At 37.7% G+C, this 17,242-nt stretch overlaps 1 pseudogene; it reads left to right on the forward strand.

The window, feature by feature from the left end:
* Positions 1–16,830, forward strand: part of LOC109063094 — a 42,439-nt pseudogene extending 25,609 nt beyond the window's left edge.
* The last annotated feature ends 412 nt before the right edge of the window (positions 16,831–17,242 follow it).

Consider the following 17,242-nt stretch of genomic DNA (forward strand, 5'->3'; position numbering starts at 1 on the left):
CCAAACACGCGAACCCTGAAACAGATGGGGGACACAGAAGACCAACCCCCGGGCCGCCCCTGTCATCAAGAAAAGGTTTCACGATAAGGGGGTTTGTCTTTGGTTCTCTGGACTCCATTCCCAAAAACCCTGCCTAGGACCATTATTGCCCACACCTGTTTTCCTATCAGTGACAATATAAATTGCATCATCCACCACACATTTCTGATATTGTTTTGCCTGTCCCTGTTCCCCTTTCCTTTTTGCCTTCCTTTCCTGCCTTTCCTTGCTTGTTTGCCTTCCTTCTTGTTTTTTTTTTATTTGGCTGTTTATCCTTTTCTCTTTTTGTCTTCCCGGATTTTACCTTTTGCGGGGGTTTGACCTTTCCGTTTTGACCACTTTTTTAATAAAACTGCATTTGGATCCCCAACTCTGTCTCACAGAATAAATTAGCCACACCAGGACCAGCAGCGTTTTACGTGGACATGGCCGGTATGAATGGCAACCCATTTTTCCCCCGAGCAGGGCACTGGATCCTAGGGACTTGTTAGAGTCTTAGAACTCGCTTATTTTTCTGTCTGCCAGACTGGTCCCGTAGATTTTTTTTTTTCGAGGGGGATTTAAACCCCCACCAATCGCGACTAATTTGGATGGCCCCGTTTTTCTTCAAGTGATTTAATGGACTTGCTTTACTCCTTTTTGGGCCCTTTTTTCTGTGGGGGTTCGTGGGAAAAGGAACGCATATGACTCACTTGGGGGAAAAGGCGCCCATTAAGCAGCCACAAAATTGCGGACACAACAAGCCCCATCAAGTCACAGCATCTTCCGGGGCCAAATCAGTCACAGCGTCTGTAAATACTTAAAACAGATCTGCCAAGGGCACGTCACCCACATCTGATCATCCAAAATTTGGTTCTTCCTGTCTTACACTGCAGAACCTTCTGTGGTAGTGTTGTCTGCTGCTGTGCTCCCAGGGCCATGGTGTCCACTGCAGTCTGCTTCATAGGTGGCGGTTGCGAAAAAAACTGCAGAACCTTCGGCTATGGCGGCACCCTGCCTCAAGTTCCTTGCACGGTGGTGGCGCTCAGTGATAATCTCCATGAAATTGTCCTGTTCCGGCTGAGGAAGGCCATTACTGAACTTTCTTCCTGTCCTGTCACGGCTATGGAGGCTTGTATATTACAACCTCTCTGTGAGTCCCAGTCCATGGCCCAGGATGCCATCTCAGAACTCTCTGCCTGTTCTACATACACTGAATAAGCACTGTTTTGAACTTGTTGGTCCCACCCAACCTTCTTTCTCCCTCCTCCTCTCCCTTTCATTCTGTTTGTTTCTGTCTCCATCTTTTGTCTGTCCTGTCCCTCAGGTAATCCTTTGAGGGTGATGAACTGTCAGGATTCACCTTGGAATTGCCAGAAAACTCCAGCTACGCCAGGATTGGAAGGGATCCAACATTCCCAGTTCTCCGTCTCTGGCCATCGAGACCTGGACTCCACTTCGGTCCCGTCGACCCTCTTCTCCTCTGTGGTCGCATCAGTCCACCAGCTCCGACAGGCTTCCTCGTTCCTCCAGCTCCCCTCAGTCATTTGTCATCTTGCTCTCTCCGCTTAACACGGGACATACATTCCTCTGGCTTTGCCCCGTCCCTCCGTCCCTCCAGCTCCATTGGGCTCCTCTCTCCCTCCGGCTCCGCCTGGGTCCTCGGTCCCTCCAGCTCCACCGCAGCCTTCTGGAACCCCACCTTCGCCTCAGTCGCCAGAGTCATCGGCTCTGTCACAATAAGGGGCTTTGTCTTGGTTCTCTCTGGACTCCCATAAATTCCCCATACATTTTCCCATAAAACCCTGCCTAGGAACTCATTATTGCACCACACCCTCTTTCCTATCAGTGACACTATAAAGGCTTTTCACTCATCCACACACACCATTGCTGATTATTGTTTAGCCTGTAACCTGTTCCTATATCCGTGTTTCTTGCTTTGCCTTGCCTTCTTGATTTTTGACCTTGGACTGTTTATCCAATTACACTTTTTGTCTTGCCCTGGATTGTAACCTGTTTGCTAGTGGTTTTGACCTTGGCCTGTTTTGGACCACTCTTGTGAAGTAAATCTGCATTTGGACTCCTCAACTCTGTTGCCGACACCTCCCATGTCACCTACAGGAAACGGAGGCTGCAATTCACACAGACTCACCAAAAATTGGACAATTGAAGATTGGAAAAACGTTTTGCGGAAAAGGTTTGTGAAAAGGTTTCTGCTGCGACATTCTAGATGGTAGGATCAAATTTGGCGTAAAGGAACATGAATGCATGGATCCATCCTGCCTTGCTCCTCAACGGTTCAGGCTGGTGGTGGTGTAGTGTTGTGTGGGATATTTTCTTGGCACACTTTGGGGCCCCTTTATTACCAATGGAGCATCGTTTAAACCCACAGCCTACCTGAGTATTTTTTTGCTGTCTATGTTCCATCCCTTTATGACTACAGTGTACACATCTTCTGATGGCTACTTTCCAGGAGGATAAGCACCATGTCACAAAGCTCAAAATCATCTCAGACTGGTTTCTTGAAACATGACAATGAGTTCCACTTTACTCAAATGGCCTCCACAGTCACCAGATCTCAATCCAATAGGGCAGCTATGGGATGTGGTGGAATGGGAGATTCGCATCATGTATGTGCAGCTGAGAAATCTGCAGCAACTGCGTGATGCTTTCATGTCAATATGGACCAACATTTTTTGAGGAATGTTTCCAACACCTTGTTTGATATATGCCATGAAGAATTAAGGCAGTTCTGAAGACAAAAGGGGGTCCAACCACGGACTAGCAAGGTGTACCTAATAAAGTGGCCAGTGAGTGTATAGTTTACTACTTTTGGGTATAGGGTTAGGTATTGTATTATTTGTACATTCTGGGACTCTGTTTGTCATGGTATTGTATTATTTGTACATTCTGTGATTCTGTTTTGTCATGAATAATACATGTGATGCTCCCTCAGAAGGCAGCATATTCCCATATTACAGTCCAATACTTAAAGGGATAGATCACCCCAAAATGAAAATGCTGTCATTAATTACTCACCCTCATGTCGTTTTAAACATGTATGCCCTCCATTCATCATTTGGAACACATATTAAGATATTTTTGATGCATCCCGTGAGCTCTCTGACCCTCCCATAGACAGCAATGTAATTAACACGATCAATGTCCAGAAACGTAGCAGGGGGTCAGTGAAATAATCCATGTGACATCAGGGGTTCAACCATAATTTTATGAAGCTACAAGAATCTTTTGTATGCAAAGAAAACAAAAATAACAACTTTATTCTACAATTTGTCTCCTCCGCATCACTGTAGCGTCATTTTGGAGAGTATCCACTGAACATAAACAGTGTATGCTGTTCTGTGTCAGCTGCGCCATGCAGATACACTGTTTATGTCATTTACACTTTGATTTTTGAATGAAAACAATGTATCTGTGTGACGTAGCCGACACAGAATAGCATATGCTCTCCAAAATGGCACTTGGTTTGACGCGGAGGAGACAAATTGTTGAATAAGGTCATTATTTTTTGTTTTCTTTGCGTACAAAAAGTATTCTCGTAGCTTCGTAAAATTAAGGTTGAATTTGATGTCACACAGATTATTTTACCGATCTCCTTGCTACGTTTCGGACATTGATCGGTGTTAATTACATTGCTGTCTATGGGAGGGTCAGAGATCTCTCGAATGCATGAAAAATATCTTAATTTGTGGTTCCAAAGATGAACGGAGGTCGTACGTGTTTAGAACAAACTGAGGGAAAGTAATTAATACTTAAGTAATAAAATAATTAAATACCAATTAAGGACAAATTAAGATTGGAAAGCATATCAGAGAAGCTCATTATTTGGTCTCAGCTTCCTATATCTTTCATGTTTTAGCATCAGTTTACAGTCTAAGTCTGACCCAAGCCCAAAAGTGTCTGTAGACATCCAGGCCAAAATTGTGTAAATGAGACGTGATTATAGAGGGGAGAGAGAGGAGCTGCTGTGCATGAATGTATTCCCACTGGTTTCTCCAAAAGCTCACTGCAGCCTCATCAGATCTGAACGCTCTTCTCCCTCCCTGATGTCTCAACCTTGATTACTATCTCCCCATCCCTCCACTTCATTGATCTCTCGCTTCTGCACTCCTCTCTGCTCAGGCTCAGGGTCTAGTTTCAGTACTCTCTGATCCCAGTCTGGTTTTCAAGGAGTTGAAATGCTGGTCAGTGCAAGATCAACCACAATTCTCACGAGTCCCTTCCTCTATCCATCCCAGACTAAACAGAGACTGAATCTCAGCCTTCAGTCTTCACATTTCAAAGCAAACTATCTCCATCCAGTGAGATTTTCTTTTACTCATCCAACTTTAGATTTTCTCGCTACAAACCATGCCTGCTGTGAAATGTATAATCTCTCTAGTTTTAGTTTGACTTGCTAACCCTGCGGGAAACCAACCTAGATCAGCTCGGTTGTTGAGAAACACGAGACACAACGTGAGCCATGACTTTATTTGCCATTCAGTTTAAAAGCAGCAACATTTCAACTATGAATCAACTGTTAATCAGAGGCTATCATTAGAATATTCCTAACACAAATGGTCCATGCCATTTTATTTTTTTCTTTATTCTATTACATACTGTATATAACATCACATTATATCACTCACTACCCCAAAATCCAACTGTCCTCACACCATAATTTTCAGAAGTGTCTGCTATGCAGGAGCGAAGAAGCGCAGAGACAAAGGGGATACACAAATCACATACAGTACTTTTTAATCCCAAACAGGGGGTAACACAGGGCAAGCAGGAAAACACAGACGTAGTATCAACGACACAAAGGACAGACTACACTTTAAATACCAGACTAAATGAGGGTAATAGACGAGACACACTTGAACTAAATTACATGATTAACAAGAGGGAAAATCTAGGTCACAGAGAACACACGGGGAGAGAAACACACACACACAAAAACAGTCCAGGGGCGTGACAATAATAACCAGAGACCATAAAAATGTTTATTACATTTATTTCTATATTCTATAAAATGTAAATGAACAATATATGTGTTTAAAAACTTAAAGAGATAATATTTAATATGCATTTAATATTTATTTAATATACACTGTAAATGCAGATTCCACTAAAAAGATTGATAAATGTCGCTCCACTGATGGGAGAGCCTGAGACCGCCAGGACCCAGCGAGCCATCGCTGCATGGAGCAACATCAAAATGTCTCTGTTTGTGTTCTACAGATGGAAAAAAGTAAATAAGAAAAAGTCATATGAAATGACATATGGCTGAGTAAATGAAAAACTGAAATATTAATATGCATCTTTTAATGAAACATTACTGCTGCAATTTGACAACCTTCAGGAAGAAGTTAATATTTCAGAATATATAACACTTTAATAAGGTTTCAAAACTGTGTCCCTCTTGTCAACACCATCAAATATTAATGAAATCAAGTCATGTCAAAGTCAGCCTTCATCCCAGAGGTACTTTTTTCATATTTTACCTGCTGGGAGTTTAATAAAGTCAAACAGTGCTCTGGTGAGCTAGATTTGCTTAGGTTTAAAATGATTTGTCAAAATGTATGATATTTGACAAGGCAGTATAGACATATACTGAGTAATAAAAACACAAATTTCGAAGAAGAAAAAAAGAGGGAGAAGTGGGAGGCTGCACCAAAGCATCTGTGAAAACATCTTAAATCAGATAATTTACTGGCATATGCATTTTTCTGAAACCCATTTAAAAACCAGTCAAGATATTATTGGAAACTGAGTTTGTCCAAACAGGTTTAACTTATCTTATTAAGATACTCTGTTTGTGAAATATGCTGTTTTTTTTTTTTTGTTGTTTTTTTTTTTCAGTCATTGAACTGTAAGCACAGTGTTGTCATCAAAATATTCAAGACATACACTGAGCCAGGTTATAAGAGTATTTCCATTAACTTCTAACGATGAGTCTATTCACTGCTTATAAATTTTTATATATCAGTGAAAACAGGGTGCTGTTTTCATTTGCCAGCTAACTTGTCACAATATACCCAGAGGGGCTCATAAGCAGTGTGCTAATATTGCTGCTATAGCTCTTACACACACATACAGATTCATAATTAGGATTTTGAAGTCCAATGAAAGTATTATCATTTGTGTCATTTCACAGCAGTGTCTGTCAGTGTGTGTATTATACTGTCATACAGCTGCGAAATATGAAAACACTGTCTTAGTGAGAATGCAATTCAAATCTTATGTTCCACTTCCTAAGTGGTTCAACAAATAATCTAACAGTGCCGTATTTGATGGTATAAGTTTTGACGGTACTTACTGCTGGATCCACAGGCCTTGTATTTTCGATTCTATTTCATCTGATTATATATTATTATTATAATTTTTTTCCGTGGTGATGTTTGTGGTGTTGGATGATTAAAATGGCTCTATACCTGCATGACTCAGGACTGGAGGAGGATGTTTTGCTGTCTTTCTTTTTCACTTCTTCACCATACTCACTCAGGCTAGCTCTCGCTGTTGCATAACAATCTGAAAAGGACAGCAGAGGAGACAAAAAGCATCGTGTCATCCTCTAATGTTACTGTATTAGAGAAGAGAGTTTTCTTTATTAATATTATTATTATTATGCTCATTTATTTGCATCAATGGGAAGTTTCATTGGTTTATATTACTTGTTAACTGGCACTGTTGGGATTATACTTTAATTTGCATTGCATGCCATTAAAGCACACTAAAACAGAAAATTTTAAATTAGATTGTCCTGTCTGCTGATTCTGAATAAACTGGTGACCAAAACCTAATAATAATAAAAAACAAAAAATAGTGAAAATGCATATTTATACCATTGGGGGGAAACTATTTTGCAAATATACAAATGTATTCAAATTATTGCTTTATATTGTATATTTTTTCCCTTTTTTTCAGTCAATTTTGTGTACATTTATGCTAATTTAGTGTCCATTCATCCATTTTTTATACATGCTTACATGCTGCAAAACTGATTTAGAAAGGATTGGAATTGATGGAGCATGACGATGTTGAGAAGCAGGACCTCATTATGCTAAATATATTCACAGTCTTTCAAATTATATGAAGGAGAACTCTCATGAAAAACAAACAAACAAATCCAGGCTTATTATCCAAGCATCATACACAAATTTTCACCTGCTGAACCAGACTGAATACCACTTTTTCCTGTCATTACTGTTAAATGTCACTTTTATTACAGAGGAACAAAACATTAGATTAGACCAAGCTGATATTTTAAGGATCACTTCATATCGCAAAACATTGGCTCTGTGATTTCAGCTCAAAATAAGTGACTAATTTCATTTTTGAGAAAAAGTTCATTCTTAATCATTATAATTGCAATAATCAAGTCAACTGACACTTCGCAAAGACCAGCCCCAGCTTCGTTACTGTTGCTATGTCCGACAACCCATGGCACTCTCACGCCACACATCATGTTCTCATGCAGTGAGTAATACATTGTGGAGAAAAGAGGAAACTTAAAATGTACCAACAAACAAGACACGAAACAAAGTCTCCACTTTTTTTTACAAAATTCAAATAAAAAATACAGTTTTGTGGCTCTTTATTTTGTTGTGACAGATCATGGCAGCACCTCAGTTCAAATGGCACATGAACCGATCATCTTTTTTCTAGTTAAAATAAATATGAATGAGCATCACTTGTTTCAAGTGCGGAACGACATCAATTCCAACTATTTTTCAAAGTTCACCGATAATCTACTCTTCGGTCTGATTTTTTCTTCTTGGATTTGGTGTTATGATTGATCAGATTACCTGTCAGTCGAACTCCCTGTGAAGGAGATTTTGTTTCACCATGTTTTTGTAAGATCCTAAGTGGAGGTGGAGTTGGAGCTGTGGTGAATGATAGGATTGTTAGTACAAAACAGCAGCTGTTATCAACCTTTCTCAAACATCATAAAACAGCTGCCAACCAAATAATTCCTGCTTTTCATGCGTTGTCATGGCAGTGTTCTGTTCATATTTGTAATTGTTTATGAATCTTGGTGCATTTCCGCAGTGGGGATCACAGGTTCTAGCTTTCAAATAAAACAAGAGATTGCCGACAAACCATTAAAAAGTGAAGCGGATTTGATGTGAAATGTCATTTTAATGCCATTGTTGCGGAGGGCCCAGGGGAGCGACAACTGATCTGTTTCCTTACAAATACAGACTTTGTCAGGATAAATGTGTTTAGCTGTTCATCCTGATTTAGATTTTCATTCTCTTTTTTGCTGTCTCCTTCTCTGTCACTTTCACAGATATACCAAGATGAAGACAGCTACCAACATTTATATATTTAACCTTGGACTGGCTGATGCACTGGTTTTTGGCCGCGTTCCCTTCCAAGGCACGGATGTGTTCCTTGGTTTCTGGCCCTTTGGCAATGCCCTGTGCAAGGCGGTCGTCTCCATCGACTACTATAACATGTTCACCAGTGTGTTCACCTTGACTGTGATGAGCATGGATCGATACGTGGCCGTGTGCCACCCGGTGAAAGCCCTGGACATGCGGACACCCCACAAGGCCAAGGTGGTCAATATCTGCGTGTGGGTCTTGGCTTCAGCCATAGGGGTCCCGGCTATGGTACTTGGAGATGTGGAGAATGACAATGGTGAGTGTGTGTCTACAGTCATGACCCTATTTAATTTGTTCTTTTCTTTATTTTCTTTCTTGTGATTTTGCTTAATATCCTATGCAACTATTTTATTTGAGATTCATAACGGCACCATTATTCCTGCACAAAAAGTAAGTGCTGTTATAATTTTCATTGAATATCCAATTTCCATTTGGAAATGCATCACTGTCATGTTTGGGATAATTTCTTTTTTAATGTTTTTAAAAGAGGGCTCTTGTGCTCACCAAGGCTGCATTTATTTGATCAAAGATACAATCACTGTCATGTTTGGGATAATTTCTTTTTTATAATGCTGAATAAATGTATTTCTTCTTTCTTTCTTTCTTTCTTTCTTTCTTTCTTTCTTTCTTTCTTTCTTTCGTTCTTTCTTTCCCCATTTTTTTTACTTGACACTTTCTGTCTTTATTCTATGTACTGCATCCTGTTTTGCAGAAAAAAAGAAAAAAAAAAACATTAGGCAACAAACACTCTTGATATACTTAAAAAAAGTGTTGTTGCAGCTTTTTATCTCAAAATGTTATACTTTTTCTCGCAATTCAGTTTTTTAAATCAGTCAGAATTGTGAAATATAAACTCAGAATTGCTAAAAAATAAATTCTGAGTTCATATCTCACAGTTCTGGCATATTATTATTATTATTTTTATTAAGTTTGAATTTTGAAATAAAAAGCATATTAGAAGTAGCATGTGACGAAGACTACAGTAATAATGCTGAAAATTCAGCTTTGCATCACAGGAATATATTACATTTAAAAATATATATTAAAATAGAAAACATTTATTTTAAATTGTAACAATATTTCACAATTTTACTGTTTACACTATATTTTTAATCAAATAAATGCAGCCCTAGTGAACAAAAAATACTTCTTAAAAAAATAACATTTGACCAGTAGTGTGTCAAATTATGAGAGTAAAACAGGTTGTAAAAGCTATTTCCTGTCGACTTTAATGTAAAAGGTTCCCTCAACTGCAGAAAATGTGAGTATAATCACAGCAGCACACAGGCCAGTCAGTGCATATTAAATATTTATGCTGCATTCAGTTGGGAGCAGACGTTTTACTATCACAGGATGCACCATCATGCCAAATAACAAATTGCAACACCTGAGACCTACAGGGGAATCGTAATATGACTGTATATGTGTGTGGTGTTTGTTTGTCAACAATACATGTGCTGTTAAGAGGCTTTAAAAAGCACATCCAAAGCATTACAGTGTTAATCATTTTGCTGTTATTGGATCCATTGAGGTTACAGTAATTGCTCTGCACACTGCTCTGAAAGCAGAACCATGGGTGACCCAGAAAGACCTTTCCTCCCTGTGGCTTTAAAGCTCTTGATAATAATAAACATTTCCTAATTGAATGAGGTTTCTTTTTAGTTGAAAAGAGCATGAAAGTACCTTGCTACATTAATTGTATTAGCGGGAAACAGGTTTAACACCATGCTGAGCTCGCTTTTTTATTAAGTATATAAATGTGAGTGTGTATTCAGTATGTGCGTGTGCAATGCATTTTGAGTGTGTTTGTGTGTGAAAAAGTAAATCTCATGGGGAAAAAAAATGTCTGTCACATATAAAAAATGTAAATAAAACACTACTATGATTTACAGTTTAAAAAAAAATATTTTTGTAGAGAATAATGTCAAGGAAAAATTTCTTAAAAAAAACTGTAGCCTTTTTAAAATTATTTAATATATACTTCACATATTTTGTGACCTGCTACCCATTGTTCTATTTATGTCCACTCATTTGTATTTATGTAGTTGTCCTGAATCTCTGCTGTGCCCTCTGCGACATCTCTTTAACACCCTCCTCTCTTTCATAATACATTATTCATGAACCTAAAAGATCCTGAAGAATAGTGGATAAGCCCATTTAGCTGTATTGTGTTGAAAAGCCTTCTCTGATCTCGAGTTTCCTCTCTGTGAAATAATCACCACTAAAGCAGCACTTTAGAAACAGGACACAGTATTTACATGCAGATGAGTTTGAGGTAAATTTTACATTAAAACAGTTGCTTTATATAAAGTATACATTTAAAAATGTCTGCCTAGGAAGGGATGAAGCTATACCTTTTTTTTTTTTTTTTCTCAGAACCGATTCTATCCAACAACAAAAAAATCGGACTATCGGGGCACAGGTGTTTTTTTTTATTTTTATTTTTTTTTATCAACGTATAATTTCTATGTCTCAGTGTGGTGACCTGATCATCTCTGTTCTGTGTGTTAATCTACTAAATATAGACAACTTCATTTTAAAGAAAAATGACAAATGAAAAATATAAAATCATTATATAAATCACAAAAAAATACTACTATAAACAAGATTAGTAGATAATTCAGCAGCAAAATTTATTCTAGAAAAATCATGAGTGCCACAATAATTTATAAAATCTAAACATTTAGTGAAAATAACATTATTTAGTGTGGAACAAATATAAGTGTAGGACCTAAATCTGGTAAAATGTTACATGCTGTTATGTATTGTTTGTATATACTATAAATTAAAATAGGTTTCTTTTAAATGTATTAACAAAGTAATGGTGGCAGCAACATATGATAGGTAGGGACAGAACAAGAAAGGCTATTAATAAACTTTCATTGCGCAAAATTATTATGATATGAAAGGCCCCAATCCAGAGTGCCACAAAACGTTTATGTGCATCCCCTGCGCAGAATAATGCGCTTGAAGCAACATGGAGTCACAAAGCGAAAAGTTTAAAGCACAAAGAGAAGAGATACTAATGCATATTAATATTATATCTATGCGATAGTTTATTGAGCCTTTTCTTTTAACAGTTTTAAACTTCAGTAACTGCACTCTTGGAGAGAGTTTCATTGTTTTGACTGTTGTAAACGAACACAACACACAGTTTGAATGCTGAATGGAGGATGTCAGACAGCTGCAGCGAAAGTTTACATGAACTTGAATTTAATGACTTTATCTGAACCACACATTAAACTAATGAACGGCTTCATAACACATGAAATATAGTGCACAAAAACTTTGTTGCTTTATAATGTTTTTGTGCATTTAATGGAGCTTAACAATAACACAGAATAATATACGCAGAATATCAGATTTGTATCATCCTCATCTGATAGATACCCGATCCGTCAGAAAATGCAAGTATCGGAGCCGATACCGATACTGAGTATCGGATTGGTGCATCGCTACTTGGAACCATTACAATTGTTAGCAGAGCAGACAGTCTACTTATACTCAAATGACTGGTAGTGTACATGTAGTAACAAAGTTACTTATACTGAGCAGAATGTCACTATCAAAGCAAAGTGTTACCGATATTATTACAATAAATAAAAAAAAAGGTTTCTTTTTTTAGCATAGCTGATTTTTTCGGCATCACTACCCTATGCTTAAGTGTCACATTAACCTTCAGAAATCATTCTAATATGTTGATTAGCGGCTCAAGACACATTTCTTATCATTACCTATGCTTGCTGTTGTTGTTGTTTGGATGACACTAAAAAAGTTAATTGTTTTAAGTATTATGTTTTCTTCTAGACAGTGGCAGAGCGATGAAAAGTGTAAATAGCCTAATGTACCGTTGCACCTCTGTTCACCAAGCGATAAGGAAAATCACATAATCACATAATCAGAGATTTTTAAAGGTTGCGGACAGCTGAATTCATTGCAGATCCTTGTGGGGCTGAGATGAAAGACAGGTAGCAGAAGCCCCCCTAAATAGGTTCAATGAACACCAGTGTAATTTACTGTATATAGAGTTTAATGAAAATAACTCAAACTCTTTGGACACGCAGTACTCAGTGTTCCTCCCAGCAGAATGTTCAGACAGCTTTCTTTCGTAACACTCTCTCTCCTCTCCTCTACTGCCAGGCTGCAACATATTTATTTATTCATCACTTCATGCAAGTTGTGTTCTGCTGCCTTTGACACTGCAGGGAAAGACAGACAGAAGCAGAGGGAAGGAGGATGACAGAGAATCAGAGGTACAGGGACGTGGATGAATGTCTGTAAACAAATGTCCAGCAGTGTAGCTGTTTAAAGCCATGTTCCATCTCAAAATAGCTTTCAAACAAACAAGCCGGACTTGCAACAATGATTCGTAAATCACTGTGAAAGCTCTCGATTCTGCGGGAGTTGCTTGGTCACAACATAATGAATTAGAATTACATATTTAATACTTGTGAGACTGTATAATTAAATAAACATTGCAGACAGTTGCATGGTTTGCATGTAATTCAGTCATTTGCACATATAATGCCAACCAGTTTGCAAAAATATATTTATGTTTCTACCAGTCGCATGGAGATTTTTGCTTGTCAAAATCCTGCTGTTTTACTGATGTGATTTGAATGACTGGTTTTGGATGAAAAGAATACAAAGCAATTTTGAAATGCCTGTGATATGATTGACTTTTGTAAAAAAAAAAAAAAAAAAAAAAAAAAAAGGTTATGTATGGAAGAATATGTTCTCTGCAGCGACTGCAGATTGCCACTTGTGTGCAGATGTGATGGGGAAGAAACTTTAGACTATTATGATGAAAATCCCCTCATAACTTACAGACTGTCACTTTGCAAGCAGGATTGACAGAGGATATACTTTCTAGGATTACATTGTGGGGTGCAGATAAATATTCAAACAAGGTCATCATAAAAAATGGGTTAATAATAAAATGATGTACAGTTTTTGTATCAGTGATTTAAAGATTGATTGATTGATTGATTGATTGATTTTTTGTATCAGTTAAGGGATGTAGCAGATTTTATTTGATCCATGATCCGTATGGACCGCCCCACAGTATAGCATGGATGTGCCTCGCTGATTAGCAAAATTTAACTATCATGGATTGATGATGCTAGTTTATCATTTGCACAAGTTTTTGAGTCTTGCCATTTAAAATATTCAAGCAATTCGGTACATCCGTGGACATAGAATTTAGTTCTCTTTTGCACATTCTTGTGCTTAAACAGACAAACACAATTCTTAAAATCTCAATCAGTATTCATGTAAACACAATCAGTTATGTGTTACATGTGTAACAGTATACGGGATGCGTGCAGGTCTTAAAGTGACATCGGCCTAACAAACCTTCTGCTGTCTGTGTCATTAATGTTAATAAAATAACATAGCAAAACCACTCACTGCTCTGAACAGAATAACTTTTGTAAATTGCAAAACCACTCACTGCTCTGAACAGAATAACTTTTGTAAATTTAACTACCTGAATACTACCGTTTGACCTACCTAAAAATACTTTTTGCTGATCTGAAAAATGGTCCAATATACGATTAAAAAACATAATGTCATAATTATTTATTTTTCAGTTTTTATTTGTTTTCATAGCAATATCTAACAACACTGCATTTTTGGGCACAAAACTGACAGTAATCAAAAAACCCATGGACCTCAAGAAATTTAATCTAGGTCCCCAAATTCATTGATCTGATAAAATTGCTTTATACTAGTTCTCGAGCTACAGTGACTAGGAATGGTTTTGATCTCAAAACCTTTGGCATAGAAAGAAGTACGAGACAGGGGTACCCTCTTTCACCCCTGCTCTTCTCCCTCGTAATTGAACCACTGGCTGAATCCATAAGGCAATGTCAACACTTTTTTGGAATAACGGTAGGAGTAACAATTTGTCATATGTAACAATTTGTTCTCTAAATGTACTTCATTGGGGATTCACAAACTCAATTATAAATTCATTAACAGAGTTTTACCTTACACCTTTACGTTTAAAAAAGATTTACAGAAACTCAAAAGATTTACAGAAACTCAAAATCTTTGTTTTAATTGCCAAAAAAACACAAAGGAACGTTCCTTCCCTGCTTCTGGTATTGTGACAAAATCTTTTCTTTTTGGACTAAAGTACATCTTTTTTTACAAAGGCTTTTTAAGTAGAAATTTTGATTTTCTCTGGAATTGTATTTGTTATATAGTGGAGTGGAGACTGTGTTTGACTTCCACACCAAACAACTGTTTCTAATTTTGGTTTATCTGGCAAAGAAATGTATATTGTTACTGTGGTCATCTCCTCAGGTACCCTCTTTTTAAAATGTGGTTGTCTCAAATATCTATATTACTTCCACTTGAGAAACTCACCTATGATATAAAAATATATATATATATATATATATATATATATATATATATACATATATATATATATATATATCATTTACTTCCACTTGAGAAACTCAAATATGATATATTGAAAAGTTTATTTATGATTATGTAAAAATTAAATGAGTTGAAAAGGTTAACAACCTTGAACAGGTTATTGCTGACTAGGTCCCATCGACGCTATCAAAAACAGTATAATTTAACACTAATACAGAGATCTGTAGAACAAGTAGAATACAGAATTAAATTAAATATGCAAACACTGACTATGAAGAAGTCTGTGCTATTTCATTCAGAATAGCTGTTACATTTTCACCAAGCCATGCTAAAAAACATTCATAAGAGCACTAGACAAAGCTATCATCATAGCAATGCTTATTAATGAAAACTGTAACAGTAATAAGTATTGTTGTATAAATCATTAACAAATGATAAAATTATCCACCCAACCACCCTTAACCTATATAGTGAAATATGAACAACTTATAAAGCAATAAATATGGTATAATTTAACAGTGTTTATCCCTCCAAAACCCCACCCCAGACCTCACTGATTTTCACTGATTTTTAAACACTGATTTTTTTCATGCCCTAAAATGTTATGTAAGTGTACACTGTTATATAAATTTGTAATGTTTTAGAAATCTTTTAGAAATCTTTTTTTTTGTTATCTTTTAGAAAACATAAGGCCTAGTTCCTGTCAAAAGTAAAAGTTATTTTAACATAAAATACATATGTTAGACCAGATTCCACAGTTCAGAATTTTGGCCAACAGAACCGTAATGCTTTTCAGCCAAGATGGGTAAAAGACCACCTCTTGGCATTAATGATTGAAAGCTGTTTCATGGGAGTGTTGATGTAGCTCACAGTAAGTCTGAATTCACACATCTCAGGAATGGAGAGGCTTTTAATGCTCTCAGAGGAAGGCTGTCAAAAATGTCAAGAGGAGTGGCAAGGAGAAAATGATTAACTGTGAAAAACAACATTTTCTGAAAAGGGCATGTTGAATCTGTAAGAACTCAATATTAATGAGGAGCACTATTAACTTATCAATTTTAGATGAAATACACTGTAATATTTTAGAGATTTTCTATCTGATAGATAGATAGAGATCCATCTATCTGCTGTCTGTCTATTCAAAACACAGTCTTTTCACCTTTTGCTTCCAAGGCTTTGTGAAGCCAGCATTCAAGGTTTTCTTGTCAAACATTTTTCTTTTTTTTCTGCTGTTAAGTTACAGTTATATGCCTTTCAATAAATTTCAGTGTAATTCCACTTGTTTACATTCAAACTCGAATTACAATTCTGCATCCTGTTTGCTACCCCAAATTAAATTCAATTTAATTTCAGGAATTTAATTGTGATGCATATTTTTCATTCCACACAGGCATCGAGTGCATCTTGGTTCTCCGGATCCTCGCAGTTATTGGGACCCAGTGTTTGGGACATGCGTTTTTCCTGCTCTCCTTCCTGGTTCCTGTAGCGATCATCAGCGTGTGCTACAGCCTCATGGTGAAGCGCCTCCGTAGCGTCCGAATCCTATCGGGGTCCAAGGAGAAGGATCGCAACCTTCGGCGCATCACGCGCATGGTTCTTGTGGTAGTCGCGGCCTTCGTTGTGTGTTGGACGCCCATCCAGATCATGGCACTGGCACAGTCGCTGGGCTTCAACTTGGGCAGCGTCCAGACGGTGGTGTTCATGCACTTCTGCATCGCCCTGGGCTACGTCAACAGCAGCCTGAACCCCGTCCTCTATGCATTCCTCGACGAAAACTTCAAGCGCTGCTTTCGTGAGTTCTGCCACCCTTCACCATTTGGGTTTGACGCGCAGCAGTCGGGCCGCATGCGCAACATCGCGCGCGAGGTGGCCTACAACTGCAAGACTGCTGATGGGAACAGTAACCCCGCATGACTAGGCATGGAGCTGCCCCTGGTCAGCCCTGAGCCTCAACCCAATCCAGGGACAGGTAACTCAAACTCTGAGTTGACTCAAATTACAACACTCTAGCACCACAGTCACCTCCGCCAGGTGGGCGGGGAGAGGGGTTGGGCTAGGAGTGAGGGCGGAGTCAAGTCAAATGACACGCCCTTTTAGGGACAAAGGGGCTCACTTTACAGTGTCTTAAATGGTTTTGGATGTTATTGTCCACGGTTTTGTTCTTATTCGAGAATTATTACACTTTGTTGTTCAGTGTTGCAGCCTTGTATATGCTTTTTTTTGTCTCTCTTTACAACAATCGATGTTTCTCTTGAAATTTGAGACTGTAGAATTTCATGGCCTTAAACATACATCTGAACCTATGGATTAAGTGTATCAGTTCTTTTTGTGGTATTGCCAAGTGGTGGACTGTACTATATACGCTATAGAGTATATATAGTGTATAAACAGTACTATAGACTGTACTATGTATTATATAACTATATACAGTTATGACACTGAAT

The sequence above is a fragment of the Cyprinus carpio genome, chromosome B23 (assembly GCF_018340385.1).
Source record: "Cyprinus carpio isolate SPL01 chromosome B23, ASM1834038v1, whole genome shotgun sequence".
NCBI classification, from domain to species: domain Eukaryota; kingdom Metazoa; phylum Chordata; class Actinopteri; order Cypriniformes; family Cyprinidae; genus Cyprinus; species Cyprinus carpio.